Genomic DNA, 22,064 nt, shown 5'->3' with positions numbered 1-22,064 from the left:
ACCTGAGTACTTTACATTTATGCATCATTGGTTGCAACAGCTGTAATCCTTCCGCCTTGATCCCGCATGAACTGAGATCGAGCTCTTCTATCAGTTCCATGTTTATTAAAGTGGTCGATAAAACCACGCAGTCGAATATTGAAGGGAACATTGATTAAATTTTATTCTGTTTATCGATGCCAATGCGGCCGTCATCAGCTCTCTATCTTCATATTCAAGAAAACAGTGCAGCATGTTTAAGAATATTGTTTGGTTGTGCCCATGTTCCAAGTTCTGCAGTCTGCTTTTGACATTATCTTTGAGCCAATCGGAAATAGCGAGCTGGCTTCACAAGGAAATTTCCCCAGTTTGCCCTCTAGCTGATCTGTTGACTTCGGTGAAGAAAGGCCAACAAGAAAACGCGTGAACATACTAAATCGGTCATCAGCGGCCGTGAACGTTTCATTCAACAATCCTTTCAGTGCTCTTCCTGGCGTACCCATTCTTTTCATTAGGGCAGCAACAAAGTCCTGCACAGCAGAGTGCGCGAATTTGAAAACAACACCGCGCGTATTCTTGTCTGGAACTTGACTCATAAACCCAGAGGTAAGATTGGGGGGAAAGGAATTCTGGTCACTCAATACATCGGTTTCAAACGAAAAGATATTACGAGAAATTCCATTATGGGCCAGCTCACCCAGTTTAAGCAAACCGTTTCGGGAGGTTTCTTCATCATATCCGCTATCCCTGAGAAGTACTGTGACGTAGGCAGAGAACAAACGAGTCAGGTGATGCTGAACCTTGCTCTCTGTTCCTCTCCATGCACCTGGCGTGACTTCAGTGAAGAGGCGAGGACTGAGCAGAATAAGGGTTACGACACATGCTGCGCAATATGTCATTCCTCTCAATGAGATTCATAACACCGTCCCACGTACTGTTTATCTCGGAAATAACTGTGGAAATATTGTTTTACACTTTCAGAGGTGAATCCATGATTTGGAAAGTTAAATCTATCGTTGTCTGACGCAGCGTCCGTAGTTTCCACGGCCGGGTTGTGACCAGCACTGAGCACCCTTTCAGCAAGTCTCCCTGCATGAGGCAGCGCACGATGTCTGAAACTTCGCTGGAAGACTCGGGAATGAAACATTGGTGAGGTGGATCGCTGTTTCTCTCATTATCGGAGAAATTAATTGTTCCATCTAAATGGTCGAAATTATCCAATATAAACAATATATTTCTGGGTTCTTTCCATACATGATCCAGCTCATCCTTCGAGTAAGGATAGGAGTGAAGGACCAAGTTATTTAAATGTGTCTTGTCTTTCATTGCAGTTAAGTTCTGAATCTTAAAATGAAAGACAAATTTAAACTGTTCATATTTCTTATTCCTGGCCCAGTCAGGACTATCTTCTGTATCATGGTGCTTTTCCCAGACCCTGCAGACCCACAGACCACGGTGATGGTTGTTCTGTCTGTGTTAGAGTTACTGCTTCTGAACAATTGTTGGAAGTCCACTTCAAAGTTTTGCTTGTGATCTTGCCCCTCTATCTTATTGTGTTCGACAAATAACCACATAGGTGTTGTGACATGAATCATTAGGTCTGTGTAGGCGTCAAATAATCTTGCCTCAGTATCTTCGCTTCCTCCTGTGCGTATGATATCCAGGTTCATTTCTGATTTCGGAGAGTGTATTCATCCACTTCTTGAATATGAAAAACACACAATTTGAATAGTTCTGCTGTTTTTCTTCAGAAGAAAACTGAAAAGTTATTTCAATTTAATAACTGGTGACAGATAGGGGAATAGACAACGGTGAACAGTTCAGAATTCAACAAAGGAGAAGCAAATGATTGATCATTAGGGAAAACCAGAGTGTGAGAAAACATTAAAAACTACTATGCAATATGGAACATTTATGTGAAGAGGGAAACACTCAACACAAACGCAGATCATTGATACACAGACTGGTGGAATTTTTAATAGGGTGAAGAGAAATGAAAACCAATTAACTTCATTATTTGGTCATGTCTTCACAAAAGATACAGTAACCGTCCTGGAATATTGGAAAACTTTGGATCCACTGACGGGAAGAAACTAATATCGGTATTGGCGTGGAAATGGTGTTTAGGAAGCTGAGGAGAATGAGGAGCAATAAATGTTCAGCGCCAGGTACTCTGCATCCCGACATACTTTGGCATTGGTTGTCATTTACTACCTTCCCTGGAAAATGGAATATCTCCAATGGATAAGCAGGTTGCCAATAATCCAAAACCATGTAGCGACAAAATAGTAAATTATAGACGGGTTGTCTTGATATGATAGCAGAGTACTTCGAGAAGGGTGACTGGATCGGACAAAAGTGAAAGTATTCATGAAATTGAAGTCGTGCTTGCAAATGCACAGGGAATTTTTGAGAATGGCAGTGGATTAACAGACGAGAGAGAACCAGTGGATGTGAGTGTATTTAGACTTCGTGAAACTTTTCGATAATGTCCAACTGAAGAGCTTACCATGCAATATTATAACAATGTCAGCGAGGGAGATTTGTGAATATGAATATAGAATTGGATGGCAGACAAGAAACAAACGGCAGGAATAAACAGTCAGTTTTCTGAGCACTGGACATCGGGATACCGCACAGAGCACTGCTGCAATACCAGCTAATAACGAAACATGATTTGGATGAGGGAATTACATCTAATATCTGCAGGTTTGTCGACAGGTTGGAGGATTTAGTAAATACATGTCGGATGCGGTCAAAGTGGCTAAATGTAATGTTATCCGCTTTGATAGCAACAAGAAAAATGAATGATTTATCCAAATGGCGATAAGCTTAGGGGTACCAGGAGAAATGTGTTGTCGTGTACAGCAGTCGGTGAAGGTAAGCACTGACGTGCAGCAGGTGAATAAGCAGCAAACTTCTACGTTGAGAATAACAACGAGAGGAATCGAGTATATGAGCAGTGGCGTTGGGGATTGGTGCTGTCTTGGTGCAATATTCAGGGATTTGTTGAGACTGCGCATTGGTATTGCACGCAGTTCTGTCCTCCTTATCTGAAGCACGATGCTCTTGCGACGGAGGGAATTAAGCGAAGTTTCAGCTGTGTAAAACAACTTGCTTCGCACATCTGCGTTAGACGTTCTCCCTCTCTACTTAAGCCTGCACCCTCTAGTGTTTGAATTTTACACCCTGGAAACAGACTGTGAATAATTATTCTGTCTGTGCCTCCCACAATTTTATACTTCTATCTTACCGGCCGTCAGCCTTATTTGCTGCAGGGAAAGCGATCGTTGTTTGACCAAATTTTCCGTAGAGCTGATACTCAAATGACTGGCCTTACTAACCAAGATTACCATCTAATATTGCCCCCATTTGCCTGGGTTTGGCCCAAATCTTCCTCAACCTTTATGAGCCATGCACCTGCCCAAGTACCTTTAAAACGTTGTTAATAATTGAAACTGGAGTGTTGTGTGCAGTCCTGATCGTTGCAGTGAAGGGACAATGTGAGCCTTTGGATGGGGTTTGCAGAATACGGTGATCATCACGTTGACTGAATTGGAATATATTAAATATAATAAAACGTGAGTCCTCGGATTGTTTTCTCTGGAGCATCGAAGCCTGAGGGGCGATCAATTATGTGAGATATTGATGGGGTAGATGCAGCAGATACTTTTCTTTAACCAGAGTAGAAGTGTCATATACCAAAGAGCATAGCATTATGGTGAGAGGAGGACATTTAAAGGAGATTTAAGAGAAAACCTATTACACCGAGAGCATTATCTACGTGAAACGCGAAGTCAGTGGCAGTAGAGGAAACCGATATGCTAGACACGTTTAAGAGGCATTTAGACAGATACCTAAACAGGAAGGGCACAGAGAGATATTGATCATGTGCCTCCAGGTGGAATTAACTTGATTTGAGATCATGGTTGGCACAGACATCCCGGGGCGATGTGCCTGTATTGTCCTGTTCTATGTTCTAAATGGTTCGCAATTTACCAGCAGAAGAATGACGAATTCGGGTAATTCTACCTCAGTGTTCTTCTCAGTATTCTTCAGCAGCATTTCGCATATCCCAGAGTTAAAAGAAACGGCTGAAATAACCGGGCTCAATGGATGATAATTAATCACGTCATAAATGTCAATAGAGCAGAATTAAACAAAGAACTCACCGGTGGTCCTTTCGAAAAATTCGGCCTTTTCTCCTTGGGACGTCAACGGTTGATCTCCACCATCTATATTTACAATCACATCGGAAGTATCGACCCGAGATTGTTGTCCAATATCTGATTCAGGTTCTATTTGAAATAAATGTCAAACGAACGAGTGAGAAAAATTCCGACGAGAATACCTCTGGATTGACGGGAGGGTTCTGCCTATTTGGACCACTTAGAAGGAACGTGCCATAAATTCCAACTTTTGCCTCATCATTTAGTAAACGGTTGCAGAATTTTCTCCTGCATATCCTGTTCCCCGATTAAATTACTGGCAAGTAAAACGGAAAGCAGGTTTTGAACATAACTGCAGACTGTCTTACGCCATATATGCAATGCAGATTGACAGAAGAAGCCTTTCCACCAGAGACAGCACATTGCTGAAGCTATCATCGTGACATGCTCTCAAATTGGACTCCATAATGCCTGGAATTTATAAACGCATTGAATTATTCGTCAATCTGTTTTCCACTCTGTGTCGACAACTTCAACAAGAGCCACATAGATTCCGATGACATATGTTTACTCATATGAGCATGTTCCTAAGATTTCGAAACCATTGATATAAATGCAGTTATTAGCCTGGGTATTCTCAGAAATCTACATTGATTTACGATCTTCCGATTCATCTCAATTTCAACGTTTCAGTTTTCCCTTTAAAAACATGTTGAGTCCAAACAAGGAATTTTCCCGTTTTATTCATTATTTTTTCAACGGTGAGAGTTTTCCCAGAAATCTCGACGTATTATGGGCGGAATTGTTGATGCGAACATATTTTTCTCTCACGTTGGATTGGCTTTACTCTGTTAATTCGGCAACGGGATTTGTACACGTACAGGGATTGCCATTGATTAACTACAATAGAACCATAGAACACTACAGAACAGAAAACACGCTATTCGGCCCCTCTAGTCTGTGCTAAACTTCATTCCGATAGTCCCATTGACCTGCACCCAGTCCGTAACCCTGCAGACCTCCCCTCCATGTATCAATCCAATGTATTCTTAAAACTTAACAGTGAGCCCGCATTTACCACGTCAGATGGCAGGCCCGTTCCACACTCCCACCACTCTCTGAGTGAAGAAGTTGCCCCTAATGCTCCCCCTGAACCTTTCCCCTTTCAGCCTAAAGCCATGTTCTCTCATACTTAACCCTTCTAACCCAGGTGGAAAGAGCCTACACACATTTACTCTGTCTATTCCCTTCATAATCTCGTAAACCTCTATCAAATCCCCCCTAGTTCTTCTGCGCTCCAAGGAATAAAGTCTTAACCTGTTCAATCTTTCCCTGTAACTCAACTTCTGAAGACCCAGCAACATTCCAGTAAATCTCCTCTGCACTCTTTCAATCTTACTGATATCCTTCCTATAGTTAGGTGACCAGAACTGCACACAATACTCCTAATTTGGCCTCATCAATGTCTTATACAACCTCACCATAACATCCCAACTCCTATACTTAGTACTTTGATTTATGAATGCAGGATGCAAAAAGCCTTCTTTACAACCCTGTCTACCTGACGCCACTTTCAGGGAATTATGTCTCTGAACTCGCAGATCCCTTTGTTCCTCCGCACTCGTCAGTACCCTACCATTTACTATGTATGTCCTACCTTGATTTGTCCTTCCAAAATGCAACACCTCACACTTGTCTGCATTAAATTCCACCTGCCATCTCTGGCCCATTTTTCCAGTTAGTTCAGATGCTCCTGAAAGCTTTGAAAACCTTCCTCGCTGTTCACAACGCCTCCAATCTTAGTGTCATCAGCAAACTTGTTGATCCAATTTTCCACATTATCATCTAGACATTGATATAGACAACAAACAACAATGGTCCCAGCACAGATCCCTGAGGCACACCACTAATCACAGGCCTCCAGTATGAGACACAATCATCCACTTCCATCACTACTACTCCCAGACAGTCAATTTTGAATCCACGGAATTGGAAACTACGGAAGGCAAATAGTGCGAACGAATTCCTCATTCTCAGGAAGACTTTATATAAATGTTTGGGTGCCGCTGTTGTCCGTGCTTCTGCCCGAAGTTTCAAATGATCATATCATATTTAGGATCTGCACAACGCTGCCACAAAGATTAATTATTTCTATCGTTGATTGGCCTTCATATAAAACTTAAAGGACTCTTTGAATTAGCAATCCACAGAGCAGGTAGTGTGTTTTACTCAATTGGATGTGAAATTGAACATTTCTCTCTATAGACTGGAGATGCTGCTGGAAACCTCCTGAAATTACTTGAGATTCTACCAAAGAAACGGTGCATACCCAAATTATCCACAGCGAATCTCACAGTGATACAGGAAAACGTTTTTATTTTAGACAGGATGTTGATTAAGATCAAGTAGGTTTTGTGTCAGGTACTATATAAAAGACGAGTACCAAATGTGCCAGCGGCATCGAAAATATAGCGAATTCTGATCGGCCCTGCAAATCACAAGAAGAGATGCACGAATTAGAAGAGAACCTATGTAACATTAGTAAGTTATGTGTCTAGTTCTGCTATGTTGTAAGTTGAGCCAGGGTAATCAGCATCCAATGAAAATAAAATTGTGTAACCCTTCACCGTTCAACCATAATTTAAACCAGGGACACAGTGATATTGAGATAGATGTTGTATTTAAGATGTCTGTCGGTGAATATCCTGAGAAATATCTCCGTTCTGTACCAGGATCCACTGAAACTTCAAACGATGTATGAAATTATTTCTCCATAAATTCCTTCCAAAATGTAGGGACTTCCGATGAACCCGCCGAGAATCCGGTCATTTATCTTTTTCTTCATAAATTGTGAGATTAGAAATCCGTTGATCACCATGCCGTTCATATGTTGCATATCTTAGAACTAGATATATAGTTTTCATAAACCTCCCAATCATCTTACGGTTAACTCTTTGCTTTTTTTCAGTAATAATTCAGAGAAGGGGGACAGCGATGATATTCGATTAGTAGTTATGTTTTATTGTTATTCCGAAAAAAGTGTTATTGACAGAAATAACTACATTTATTTCTGTAAGGTGGAAAGTCATAGAGATATTTCACTGTAGGATTGTACAACACAAAAAAAAAACGTCGCACAACTTTACTGCCGACGTATTTCATCTTCTTGGTTAATCCCATTTTCCAATTTTGAGAATATATCCTTCTATGCATTGGCCTTTTACGCAGCTTATTATTGCCTTCTGAACGTAACGATTGTACTTGACTCCATAACCTTCCCTGGCAGCTCCTTCTGTATACCAACCACTATCCATGTAGACAAAAACTTGCACTTCGTCCCCTTAAGAACTTATTTACAATTTGCTTAGATCTGTGCTTTTTTGTTTATTGATACACATGCAAATATTTTGTCTATCGTCCCCGTCTATGCCTTTAATAATCGTATCTACTTCTTTCAGGTAGATACTTGTTAATAATGCAGAGCAAAACATTGAGGACAAAATTGTATCGATGCCCGAAACCACCCTTGTCCTGCAGAAACTAATAAGCTGTGTACTTGGAATGCTCCTCTTCCATTCTCTGTTTGTAAGTGCATCCCGATTATGCTCCACGATGTTTTATGTGGCGTTGTCGTATCCCCTGCGACAACACTTCCGGATTATCCATTTGAGTAGCCCATAATTTCCAGCAACCAGTCCCAATGAGAATGCAGTCCAGGCGACAATGAAAGGCGTATATACATTCCAATGTCCCATTGTTGCCATATCTGTGAATAGTACAAAATTGAAAACAGAAATAACATCTTAAATGCTAGACTTGAGTCTCATAACGTGCAACAATACGATACCGTATCTTCCTGGATGTGCAATGCATCGATTCTGATATCTCCGGTACTCATTGTAACTGCTGTGATCGTTGGAACTTCGCCTGCCATGTCGCAAAGGAGGGGTTACTGGAGGATTTATACGCTTTGTTTCTTCAGTGCCCTGATCAAAGCACACAATGGAAGCACTTTATTTTACGTGCTTTCAAATTGGTCATGTTCATTTGGTCTCGTAATATAGAATTTCTACCACTGAAATTTGCATTCTGTGGATTTTCCCATGATTCAGCGCGTCGTCAAATGATCTTGGCAATAGCTGCTCGCTTCCTTTGCTGAAGGATGTTGATTTATGCCAGAAGGTCGATTTTCACGATTTACCTTCCAAGCGAAGTCGGGCAAGCACTCAGAAAAAAACATAAATTTGGCCCCGGAACATGCAGTTCTTATTAAAATGCATTCAATAGATTGCGTTAATTGACGACACAGCTGGAGCTGGTGGTGAAATCGGTGATTTATAGCGGAACACCTTTGTGTCAGCTGAAATACATAATTCCCGCTGTTACGGACTCAGTGTATGTCCCTCTAAGATAGAGTTAGTAGTGTGTGTGTGTGTGTGTGTGTGTGTGTGTGTGTGTGTGTGTGTGTGTGTGTGTGTGTGTGTGTGTGCTTACGTCAACAGAAGATAATGGACGTAATGACGTAGTCGAAGAGGCAGTCGAAGGCAGTCGAAGAGAGAGAGAGAGAGAGAGAGAGAGAGAGAGAGAGAAGAGAGAGACACCAGACTGAAGGTTTCTCTATCGATGGAAGAGAAACACTAACTGTGTCTGTCACTGCAATCCACGTATGGAAACTGGGAGTAATCCGGTGGAGTTCACATTGTTGCTGACCTGTCGAGGGAAACATGTATTTGTGTGGACGACCACTATTCGGATGCTTTTCGGGGTAAGGAAGTCACTACCAAGTAAACACTGGGGTGTCGATTGGGTTCCATCGTGGAACATTTGGACTTCGTACTTACTCTATTTTCTCTCTACATCTACATCTTATCTTCAGACAACGGTGGTTGTTTAAGAAGCCTTTGCTCATGTTTCACCTCATGGCTTGTTGACTGGAACTTTAAGAATCATTCCTGGACTTCGAGTTTGGGACTTTGCCACACACACACGAAGAGTTTAGTTTGCGGGTTAATTTTCAAGGTCTAACATTTTTACTCCTAACATTCTAAAATTTTTACTTTTATTTTTATTATTATCATAAGTAGTTATTAATAAAATAGTTTTTTAACGCTGAATCATGACTCAGTGTCTTTCGTTTGTTGCTGGTTAATAACAAAATGAGGGCTCGTCCGGGATCGTTCCCCAGGTTAACGAGATTCATCCGGGATCGTTCCCCAGGTTAACGAGATTCGTCCGGGATCCATCCAAAGATTGACGAGGGAGGTCTGAGTTTGAACAAATTGAGATCTTAGTGGACGACTGATTGTGGTCGGCCTGATAAATTATTTTTAGTTGGCTTGTGTGTGTGTGTGTGGAAACCAGAAACAATGGATACCTTTTTGAAAAAAAAAACACTCCTTGAGGATTGCAGGGCATGAGGAAGCCTGAATTGGTAAAAATTGCTGCAGAGCTACATCTTGAGGCAGTAACACGAATTATGAGAAAGGCAGGTATCAGAGACTGACAGCTGGCCATTATGTGGAGACGAAGGTGTTTGAGGAGGTGTTAAAACAGTTTCCTCGAAGTGAACAAGCGATTTCTGAGGCACAGGTGCAGCTGGCAAAGATAGAGGCCGAACGAAGGAAACTAGAGTTAGAGGCTGAACGGGAACGGGAACTAATTCGGTTGAAGTTTGAGGCCAAGGCAGAGGAAAGGAAAGCTCAAATGGAATTGAGGAGGATGGAGCTGGATAGGGAGGAGAAGGAAAAACAGAGGTAGGTGAGTTAAAAAAGAAGCGGAAGAGTTTGGTATCTGATTCCGATGATGGTTTTTTTTTAGCCAGCAGGGAGGTTCGATTCGGTTGATCAGTATTTCGAACATTTTGAAAAGGTTGCTATGAGTTCAAACGTCCAAAGGAAGGATGGGCTCTAACGTTACAGAGTGTGATTAAATGTAAAGCTCAAAAAGCTATTCTGCTTTGTCTGTTGGGGATGCAGCTGATTATACAAAGGTAAAACGAGCTGTGTTGAAGGCTTATGAATTGGCACCTGAAGCTTATAGATAAATATTTAGAGACTTGAAGACATCTGCTGATCAGATGTACATGGAATTTACCAATGGAAAGAGAATATGTTTTGAACGATGGTGCATGGCTAAAAATGTAGTTGGGGGTTATCATAAATTGGCATAATTGATGTTAGTGGAAGACTTTAAAAGATGTGCCCCAGCTGAAATAACAACATATTTAAATGAAAAGGAGGTGGAAACTTTACAAGAAACTGCTAGGTTGGCAGATGATTCTGCTTAACCCATAATCCAAATGGGGACCACCTAAAACCTTTCAAAAGAGTTATAAGGACAATCCAGGTAACCGGAGATTAAATTGGGAGATAATCAAAAAAGGGAAGGATGAAAAGAAGCCAGTGCTGGAGAAACCTGTTGAGCGTACTTGTTATTACTGGAAGAAATCTGGCCATGTGATATCTAACTGTAACCTTCTGAAGAAAAAGAAGGAAGCCGTGCCCAATGCTGGCTTTCAGGTGATTAAAAAATCAAAAAGGTTCAGGAGATGTTGGTAAAGATCAGTCCTTGCCAGAGGTAAAGGCTGTAAGTTGGAGGAGGTGAGAAATGAATTCCGTTCTTATGTATCCGAGGGTTTTGTTTCACTGAATGATGTGTCACCCCAAGTGCCAGTGAAAATCCTTATAGATACGGGGGCTTGTCAATCTCTCTTGCTGGACAGTGTTTTAAATTTTGGTGAAGAAACTGACACTGGTGAGTTAAATCTGGGGCGAGGCGTTACAAGTGACACCATGTCTGTCCCTTTGCACAAGGTGATTTTAAAGTCAAAGTTCGTAGAAGGACCTGCAGAGATACGGATAAGACCTAGTTTACCAGTGGAAGGGGTTTCGTTGTTATTGGGGAATGACCTTGCGTATGGAGAATTTGTCCCTGCGGTACGGTTAACGACCAAACAAAGGACTGATGAGTCTGAGAATGATCCAGATGTTCACCCATCCTGTGCGGGGACTCGAGCTGGAGCTAAAGAATTAGCCAAGGCCGACAGTCCTGTGTAGCCTGATGTGGTTCCCTGTGACAGTCATAAACAGAAAGAAAATTATGATGACTTGTCTGATACTTTTCTATCTTCACTGGAGGATCAAAATCCTTGCAGTGAACCTGAATTTAAAGATTTGTCTTTGTCGAGGAAAGAATTTATGCTGGAACAGACGAAGGACCCTGAGCTTACAGAATTGAAAGAAAAAGCTCTCTCATGTGATGAGATTGAAAAAGTGCCAACTGGATATTATGTCAAAAATGGAGTGTTAATGAGAAAATGGAGACCTCCTCATGTTCCTGTTAATGAGGAATGGGAAGTTCTTCAGCAGGTTGTGGTTCCAAACGTTTATAGGAATGATATTTTAAATCTGGCCCATAGTATGCCTTTGGGTGGTCATTTTGGTGTGAATAAAACTGTAAGGGAGATCTTGAAACAATTCTATTGGCCTGGTCTGAGAAAGGATGTGGTGATGTTTTGTCGAACCTGTCACACATGTCAGATGGTAGGTAAACCAAATCAAAAACCCCCCTGTGGCTCCGTTGAAGCCAATTCCTGCTTTTGGTGAACCCTTTTCGAAAGTTGATTGTGGACTGTGTTGGCCCATTGCAAAAGTCTAAGGCTGGAAATCAGTATTTGTTAACCATCATGTGTGCAACTTCTAGATTTCCAGAGGCAATACCCTTAGAAATATTACAGGCCCAAGACTGTGTCAAATGCCCTTCTATTTTTTGTTTTACTTTGGTTGGTTTGCAAAATAGAAATCCAATCTGATCAAGGCCGTAATTTTATGTCTAATTTATTCCAACAACTAGTCTATGAGCTGGGGACAAAGCAGATTGTATCATCTGCATAACACCCAGAATCTCAGGGAGCTCTGGAGACATTTCATTCTTCTCTCGAAAATATGCTGAAGACTTATTGCTTTGAAACACAAAGGCTTGGGACGAAGGCGTTCATTTACTTTTGTTGACGTTTGAGAATCAATACAGGAGTCATTAGGATTTAGTCCGTCTGAGCTTGTATTTGGACGTCGGGTGAGAGGACCTTTAGAATTGTTAAGAGAACAATAGGTTAATGAAGAAGTGCATTTGAGTCTGTCGGACTATGTCCAAAAATTTAAAACTCGGTTGGAGAGAGCTTGCCAGCTGGCGAGAGAGAATTTGAAAACCAGCCAGATAAGAATGAAGACATGTTTTGACAGATGTGCTCGGCCTAGGACATTTGCAGTGGGACAAAAGGTGTTGGTATTTTTCCCTAGCCAGAACAATCCATTGCAATCTCGTTTTTTTCTGGACCATATATTATTGAATCCCGAGTTACTTATTTGACATATATAATTAAAACACCAGGTAGACGCAAAAAAACACAACTCTGTCATGCAGACATGCTGAAGCCTTATTATGAGAAAGATTCAGTTGTGGCCATGATGGATGATATGAAGGTTGTTTCTAGAATGCCTCATATTGATATTGAGGAAGGCCAATTTAGACCAAAGATTGTTCCATCGAGACTGAAACAACAAAATATCCTGGAGAACGTTGACACGAAGTTGGACCATTCACAAGTTTTGCAAAAACAACGGATGAGAGAATTAATTTTAAAATTTAAAAATCTGTTCCCAGATGTTCCAAACAGAACGTCTATAATTATTCGTGATGTTGATTTTGAGGATTCAAAACCAATCAAAGAATACCCGTATCGAATCAATATGGAAAAAAGTAAACTTGTTGACTGGGAGATTGAATACATGTTGGAAAATGATATTATTAGACATTCTACTTCAAACTCGAGTTCGCTCTGTGTTATTGTGCCTAAACCTGATGGAACTGTTAGATTTTGCACAGATTACAGGAAAGTAAATTCTGTAACGAAGTCAGATGCTTACCCTATTCCTAGGGTGGATCATTGCATAGACAGAGTGGGAAAGGCAAAATTTCTTACAAAGATTGACCTATTAAAAGTGTACTGGTGTGTTCCATTAACAGATAAGGGAAGGGAGATTTCTGCCTTTGTAACCCATTCTGGATTGTATGAATATAATGTTTTGCCATTTGGAATGAAAAATGCTTCGGCAGCATTTCATAGAATGATTAATTCAGTGATTCGTGGGTTACAACATACAGATGGCTGCATTGACGACTTTGTGACAGGGAATGATACATGGGAGGATCACATATCTGCGTTAGAAAGGTTGTTTGAAAGACTTTCCGAAGCTAACTTGGCTAAAAGTGAATTTGGCCATGTCACTGTGACGTATCTTGGATATGTTGTAGGTCAAGGCAAGCAAGCTCCTGTTCAGGAAGAAGTTCAAGCAATATCTGAGTTCCCTATTCCCAAAGGTACGAGGACTGTTAGAAGACTTTTGGGGATGGTTGGATATTATCGAAAATTTTGTAAAAATTTTGCTGATATTGCTCTTCCTCTAACTAATCTTCTGAAGAAGGGAGTAAAGTTTGTTAGGACAGATTCTTGTCAAGAAGCATTTGAGAAGCTGAAAGCCATTTTATGCTACCATCCTGTGCTCCAATCACCTGACTGAAAAGCCATTTCCGTCAGCAGTCGATGCCAGTGATGAAGCTGGAGGAGCTGTGTTGTTTCAGAAGGGTGACCTTGATGATATTGACCATCCTGTAGCTTACTTTTCAAAGAAATTTAATGAGCATCAAAAGAATAATTCCACCATAGAGAAAGAATTACTGTCGCTTCCTTTAGCCTTGTAACATTTCAGTGTATATATTTGCACCGCTCAGAAACCATTGATTGTGTATACAGATCTTAACCCATTGGTGTTTCTGAGCCGAGTCAAAAACAAGAACAGAAGGATGTTAAACTGGAGTTTAATTTTGCAAGAGTTTTATCTCATGATAACTCACATTAAAGGCAAATATAACGTGATTTCTTATTGCCTTCCCCGATGTTAAATGGGAAACATATAGCTTTACTAATCTGATATTCCGTAATTGTGTAGCAGGATAATTATTAACATTACTAACGGTATGCGCGGTTAAATTTTTCTTGGGAAAAATTCTTTTTAGGTGGGAGGTGTTGCGGACTCAGTGAATGTCCCTTTAAGATAGTGTGTGTGTGTGTGTGTGTGTGTGTGTGTGTGTGTGTGTGTGTGTGTGTGTGTGTGTGTGTGTGGTGTGCTTACGTCAACAGAAGGTAACGGACGTAATGACGTTGCTGAAGAAGTCAGTCGAAGGTCGAAGGGAGAGAGAGAGAGAGAGAAAAAGGAGAGAGACACCAGCCTGCTAGTTTTCTCTATCGATGGATGAGAAACAATAACTGTGTCTGCCATGACATCCCATTGCTGGAATTGGAAGTATCCGGTGGAGTTCACTTTGTTGCTGACCTGTAGAAGGAAACAGGTATTTGTGTGTGGACGACCACGATTCGGATGCTTTTCGGGGTGAGGAAGTCACTACCGAGTCAACACTGAAGTGTCGTTTGGGTTCCATCGTGGAACATTTGGATTCTGTCATTACTCTCCCCTATGTTCTCTACATCTTCTTCTTATCTTCAGACAACGGTGGTTGTTGAAGAAGCCTTTGCTCACTTTTCACCTTATGGCTTGCTGAAGTGAACTTTAAGAACCATTCCTGGACTTGGAGTTTGGGACTTTACCACACACAAACGAAGAGTTTAGTTTTTGGGGTTAATGTTCACCATTTTTAATTCTAACATACTAACATTTTACTTCTATTTTTCGTGTTATTGTAAGTAGTGATTAATAAAATAGTTTTTAACACTGAATCATGACTCAGTGTGTTTCTTTTGTTGCTGGTTCGTAACAAAATGGAGAGCGATGTGTGCCTGTAATGCGTTGCCGTGGATGGTACTGGAGGTAAATAAGATAGAGGCTGGTAGACAGGTACATGAATGTGCTGAGTATGGACGGATATGGATATTGTTTAGACAGAAGGGAGGAGTTTAGTTAGGCCTTTCATTATTCGTTTAATCAGTTCGGCGCAACATCGTGGGCCGAAGGGCCCGTTTCTGTCCTGTACTGTTCTGTGTTCAATTTCCATGATCATCACTATTCCCACTCAGTCTTGTGCCATCTGCAAACTTGAAAATGTAACCTTTGGTCACCTTAGGGAAATCGTTGAAAATATTATGAATGGCGCGGGAAGCACTGATCGCTACAGTACCTGACTGGTGCAGCTTGCCAACCGAAGCAATTCTCAATTCATGTTCATATTGCCCGTGATTCCGTGTCCTCTGACCTTGTTCACCGACCTACAACGTGGAACCTTAAGGAGAATCTTTCTTAAAATATACTTATTCCCCCTCATCTATTTTCCCCGATGCATCTTCAACAAACATCAACAGGTTACTCAAACACACTGTCGAAAGTCAACATGTATGCTAACCGTTCCGTACAAACAAATGTGTTACGGGCCCGCGTTCTGATGTAATATCTGACATATTGGAAAATACTTAATTTGAAGTGACTTTCAATGGCCAAACCTTTTTCAGCGTCCTTCGATGAAATTCGTGGAGAAGGATGTTTTTCAACAGGACGGGTCTCTGCGGACTGCTTTCCTTCCCTTTGAGCAGGGGATCGGACATTTACTTTTTGGACTGGAAGTGGATCCGGCATTTTCCGTCACCGATGATTTTCGGGAATTACCTTTACAGCATTGGCTCCCCATTTCACTTGGCTTGCTACCTGCAAAATGGAATTACAGAGTAAAGAACAGAAGTAATCAGTGAACAAAACAGATTAATTCAACATTGGTGATACATAAAGTCACTGTAAAACAAGACATGAGAGGATTATTCTATGGATTACCTGTGCAGCAACCACTTCAACACAGGATTACACAATTTACAAGTAAACGCGACTCATACTAAATAGAGAGCTGCGGGATCACAGTACCGTTTCAAAGTTTAAATGAATTACAATATCGTGGTCAAAGGTGAACGTTCAACGCAAATTAGCAGGCGCCACCCACACGGGTCATTCTCTCTTCTCTCCTCTCTCCTCTTCCATCAAGCATAAGATCCAGGAGCCTGAGGCACATACCATCAGGCTCAAGGACAGCTTCTATCCCACGGTGATGACCATTGAACAGTTCCCTGATGCGATGACATGCACTCTTCACCACACAATCTACCTTGTTTGACCTTGCGCCTTATTGTCTACCTGCGATGCACTTCGCTGTACTGTGACACTTTACTCTGTATTCTGTTATTGTTTTTACCCTGAACTACCTCAATGCACTCTGTACGAACTCAATGTATTTGCACCGTGTAATGAATTGATCTGTGCGAAGGGTATGCAAACGCATCGTCTTTCACTCTACCTCGGTACAAGTGACATTAAACCAATACCAATACAGTAACCAGGTCAAATCCCTCGTAGCCCAACGTCCCGGAGTCATTCACTGTCCGATCCCCAGGACACACCCTCCTTGGGTCACACACGTTCCGATACCCTGGGGCCACACTCCCCGGGTCATACAAAATTTGTACACCGGGACCCATTCTCGCTGGGTCACATACTGTCCAATCTCACTTTGGTGGACGATACCTTCAGTCAGTTCCACGCCACCAATGTCAACCTGTCTTAGATCCCCGATTTATCGAACGAAACGCACTACGTTCTATTCTTGCTGCAGGTTCAGCAGCACCGTCCGGCCAATACTGTTCCCGGGACTTGTATCAACACATCCACGGACTTTCCATGTAAGACCATTAGGGGATTAAGCTCTTGACCCGTTCTCTCCAGGGACTCTTATGTATCTGAAATGAGCTCGGAGTCTCCCGTGCAGACAAACTAAGCCCTCCCCCTCCCCACCACCCTCCGCGGAACATGAACAAACTCATCCCAGGGAATGGGACTGGGCGAGAAAAGTAAAAGCAGCTTTCGGGCACTGGTTCCTATCCCTTCCGACGGCACTCGGTCTGGGTCACTGCCGAGCTGCAGCCCGGGTTAAAGTAGATTAAAATGCCCTTTGGTCTCCTATACGCTGACATCCCCCCCCCCCCCAAACACACACACACATCCTCTTCGAGGTAAGATCATTCAAGCATTTCAATATCTATTCAATATCCATTCATTTCAGCATTTAATCTGTCCAAACCGAGTTTTGCAGCTCCACACTTTCACTCTCTTTTCTTTTCCAATTAGAGCCACATATCACGGAACCAATTTTTCCGGCCCACCTTGTACTCACAGGCTAACAATATACATGGAATCACAGCGTCATGGCAAAGAAATGGGAATTTCGGCTCAAGTCGTCCATGCCGGCCGTGAGCTATTTACACTCATCTTTCTGCGTGCATGAGGCCCGCATCCTACCGAAGTACATGTCAAATGTATTTTAAACGTTGTAATTGTATTCGCCGCCACCACCTCTTCTGGGGCCCAATGACGTAATTCTGCTCGCATGTCTTGTGGTCTATGTCCTGTACTTCTATATGCCTCCCTCTGCGTGAAAATCGTGCCCTTCAGATCTCCTTCAAATTTCTTTCCTCTCACCCGAAACCTCAGGCCTATTTTTAGACTCCGACACCCTGGCAAAAGACTGATTATCCACTCTTATTTATGGGCCTCATCGTCTCATAAATCTCCATCAGGCCACCTTCCAGCAACCGACGCTCCAGTGAGAACAAACCCAGCCCATGCAATCTGCATCTATCAAGGACTCTTTGGAATTTTGGAAATAAAGTTGTCACAGGAGGTCAGGATTGAATCTGCGTAACTGAAATTATGCAGCAAAATATCTGAGCCACTGTGTCTGGGCAGGCACGGTAGTGTAGCTGTTTTACGTAACGCTTCACAGCGCCAGTGACCCGGGTTCAATCCGGCCACTGTCTGTAAGGATTTTATAACGTTCTCCCCCGTGGTCTGCGATGGTTTCCTCCGGGTGCTCCGGCTTCCTCCCACATTCCAAAGAGGTACAGGTTAGGAAGCTGTGGGCATGCTGTGTTGGCGCCGGAAGCGTGGGGATACTTGCGGGCTGCCCCAAGAACACTCTACGTAAAAAGATGAATTTCACTGTGTGTATCGATGTACATGTGACTAATAAAGATATAACGCTAAAGATAGCTTAAGATATCTTACCATCTTTAAAGTCGTCAAATTCCCACCGTTTCATATCATCAGCAGACTGGAAAATATTACTTTTAGTTCGCTCAGCCAAACGGTTGTGGGGTCTGTCACCAGAGAAACGTTTGTCCTCTCCCCTGACCATTGATGGCCGCACCACAGTCGTTCTCCCTCTCCTCTCCCCACCGCCATTCGCTCTCCGTCCAGCTGTACCTTCTGTGGACCTTGATCTGTTGGACTCCCAGGAGGAACAATCACGCCTCCAATATTCAGCACACAATACGGGCCCGTGCAGAAGATGGGTACTGGCTTCCTGAATTATCTCCTTTGTCCTCCTGCTCTGCTTGGGCATCACCCTTTGCCACCTCGCCTTCCGTTCCAAAACTACAGGGGAGTCATTTTATTCCCTCACTCCGTCTAATTCATGTTTATCTCAGCCACGCCCTGCAGAACAGTAGCCGCAACATCAATTCCAACTCGGTCACCCTGTGCTAGGACTCCTGCAGCCGGTGATAATGCCTGAACATATGTTTGTCTAGGACATGGGTCCCAGAATTTGCCACTTACCACTCCATGGGTGAGCGCTGTAACTGCTGTATCTCTTTCTGACAACTTACTAGCCTGTCTGGGATAACATTCAAACTTCCAGAGAGCCAAATGTAAACACTTACAACCCATTGAACAATTAATTCCGTTCTCATGTGCTAACATTTCATTACATTTATGACGACAGTTTCAAAACTCAAGTGACCTTAGCTCCTCCTCCCAAGCGAGTTAGTGTGTTCTTCCAATGATTTTTATCACTGTAACGTTACAACATCAAAGCCTACTGAAGCCTACATTTTAGGAGCAAACAAACAGATATCCTTTATCCCGGAGCAAAGAAGGTCGAACAATCAGAAGAGATTATTGAATATTGTACCGTCTGGTGGACGAAAAAAAAGATACTGTGAAGTGAGACAGTAAACTAAGTACACAATTTGACAACAATCTGCTGAGGGTCTGCACGGAAATCAACACATGTATTTTGTCCACATATACCGTTTTTGTTTGGATTCATTACCGACAACATGAAGAGTGACGAAGTGGCTTCCATTAGAAATTTGAAAGCCAATTCGTTATCTGTTTGGTTCACACAGATTTGGGGAAACTGGTCTATGAGAAACTTATCATAGAGCAGATGTGCGCACGATAATGCAAATCACTTCTTTTGTTTTCTCTAGGTCTATGACATGAAGAACTTATATGTCATTTCGACGACATAGCACAGTGATTATGCAAGTGAACTATCGCTGTGAAATGGTAGTTCAGATTTGATCACGTTAAGTCCAATAATGCGACTACAATAACAGGTCAAAGACAGGGATCCCTGTGGCAGCTGACTCACCTCCTGCCATCCCCGCACCTCATAGCTTTCTACAAATCACAAGTCAGGATTGTGATGGGATACTCCTCACTTGCCTGTATGAATGCAACGCCAACTCTCAAGAAGATGGACAACATCCGAAAAAAGTACCGACTTGATTACCATCCCATCTGCACCCTAACCTCCATTCGCTCCATCACATACTGACTGAATTGCGCCCTCTATTTAAAGTGCCATGTAGGTACTCGCTCAGGCTGCACCAGCAGCACTTTCTAAAGCCGCCAGCTTTACCGGCAAAAAGGACATGGTCTTTAGCCCTAAAATGTTTACACTACTTGCAATTCGCCCTGCAGTTGCAAGCCTTCACAGTTTAGTAGGATGTCTCCTGACACTCATCCTGGTCGGCTCTAGCTACTGGAATTCCATGCCCAAGATCACTCTGGGAGAACTTACATCCGAACGGTTGTAGCGGGTTGAGGTGATTAATTTCACACTTATATTCCGAAGTGGCCTTAATAAAACACCTACGAATGCATGGAGACTTCGATTGTAAATATTGATGGAACATTTTCCCTCGGAATTTGACGGCATTGCTTCAGAAAATGGAGTAAGCATTTGATTCAGGGATGGAGAAGACTATTTTTCCGGATAGCTATCTACCTTTTAAGATAACATAGGTTAAGATGCCTTTATTAGTCACATGTGCATCGAAACACACAGTGAAATGCGCCGTGCGTTCTGAGGGCAGCCCACACGTGTCGCCACGGTCATCTACATGGTCACATGTCACCGGAGTGATCACATCCTCTCGACGTACCTAGATTGCTGCAACACAACTGCGGTCGAGTAGCTCGACACCCTTCAGTGGAACGCCGACTACCTGACTGGCACGTCATGCACCACACGAAACATTTATTTCATCCGTCAGAGTCGCAAAGTGACTGCAGTGCAAGACATTCACAAAATCCATTGCAGTTACTTGGGCGGCTCTTCTAAAACTCCTGGCTGCTTTAATCAAGAGGAACAAGGGTTTCAGCCCTCAAGCGCAACAGCTAACACAGATTCCCCCCACGTTACGTGTCACTCCATTTAGAAATATATCTCCGACTCCAAATCATTGATGGGTCTAGGTCCTGAAACTACCCTGCAACTATTCGCAGGGAAAACCTCCATCAGAATACTTTTAATTATCTTCAGGTATCCAGTAAGAAGTAATATTACTGAAACTGCTTCGACCTAGTGGTGACGATATTCACATTGTTGTCGTTCTCATGGACGATTGCTGGACTCTGGAGCATTGCAGAATAGCATTTGTTCCAGCCATGCAGACGAGTATCTTCCTCTAAATTGTGATAATTTGGAATCCCTCCCAACACAATCCCCACTCCTGCCCTGAGCTGTTATTGGGTATATTTAGAGCTGAGCTAGACACAGTTTTGTTCTGAGAACGAATCAAGTGATTTGGGGAACATGCAGAAATATTGAGCTGATCGTCTACTCATTCTACTTTGACTGGTCTAATGTCGGGTGTGACAGAGTTGGAGCTGAGTGGAGGGGGAGTTGCGTATTTAAGTTGCCGAAGGAATAATAGGGTTGCAATTTTAAGCGAGGTATCGGATGCGACAAAATTTGTTGTGTTTTGAGGGAAGTTTTCTCAGATGTGATGACACAACGAAAAAGGGTAATGCTCGATATTCTGATGGAAGATGAGGCTGGAAAAGTGGCTGAACTTCAGAGGGGGAGATCTTTGGGACAAATGACCATAATTCGAATTAGTTTTAAATTAGTTGTGGAAAAAGATGGGCCTAATCGACAAGTTAAAACCATAAATTGGGACAAGGATTAGGTTAACTCATTAGACAATAGCTTGCGAAGTTCGGTTGAGAGAGCGTGCTGACAGCTAAAGGGTTGTCTAACAATTGGGAGTTTTTTTTCTTATAAGTGAGGTATGCAGACTTCAGGGCCAACATATTCCTGCAAGGGGGAAAACCCAGGTTGTCAGGCTTAATGAACCCTGATTGAAGAGGGAGATAAAGGCCCTTGTCAGGAAATAAAACAAGAAGGTATATATCATGTGTAGGCAACTGTGATCAAGCGAATACCTCGAGGAATCTGAGAGATGTAGGAGCACACTTAAGGGGGAAATCGCGTGGGCGAAAGTGGATGTTAGGTGTCCTTGGTGACATGGTAAAGGAGATTCCTCACAGAATCTGTAAGTATGTTGAAACAAAAAGACTATCTAGGCGGAGAATAGTTTCACTGAAGTTCGGAAAATTGGGGAAAACAGGGAAAAGAACGGACATATCCAAAAGCCTGCCCATATTACAAAGGAGGAGGTTATGGCGTCTTGAAGAGCATACAATTGAAAAAAAAGTACCAGGAGCCTGTATGACTGGACATTGTGCGAAGCCAGCGACGCCAGGGCCGTGGCCCAAATATTCATATCATCACTAA

At 42.4% G+C, this 22,064-nt stretch overlaps 1 long non-coding RNA gene across 1 annotated transcript in view; it reads right to left on the bottom strand.

The window, feature by feature from the left end:
• Positions 1-1,649: 1,649 nt before the first annotated feature.
• LOC127567285 (uncharacterized) overlaps positions 1,650-22,064 on the bottom strand; it is a 48,852-nt gene continuing 28,437 nt past the window's right edge. Inside the window, exons 3-5 of the long non-coding RNA XR_007955857.1 lie at positions 15,658-15,859; positions 4,152-4,277; positions 1,650-1,680 (exon numbers count right to left, since the gene is read on the bottom strand). This is a non-coding gene — a long non-coding RNA (uncharacterized LOC127567285). The remainder of the gene's footprint in view (positions 1,681-4,151; positions 4,278-15,657; positions 15,860-22,064) is intronic.

Source organism: Pristis pectinata, unplaced genomic scaffold (assembly GCF_009764475.1).
Source record: "Pristis pectinata isolate sPriPec2 unplaced genomic scaffold, sPriPec2.1.pri scaffold_93_arrow_ctg1, whole genome shotgun sequence".
Lineage (NCBI taxonomy): Eukaryota > Metazoa > Chordata > Chondrichthyes > Rhinopristiformes > Pristidae > Pristis > Pristis pectinata.
Note: the sequence above shows the minus strand (reverse complement) of the source record. Positions and strands in the feature narration are given on the sequence as shown.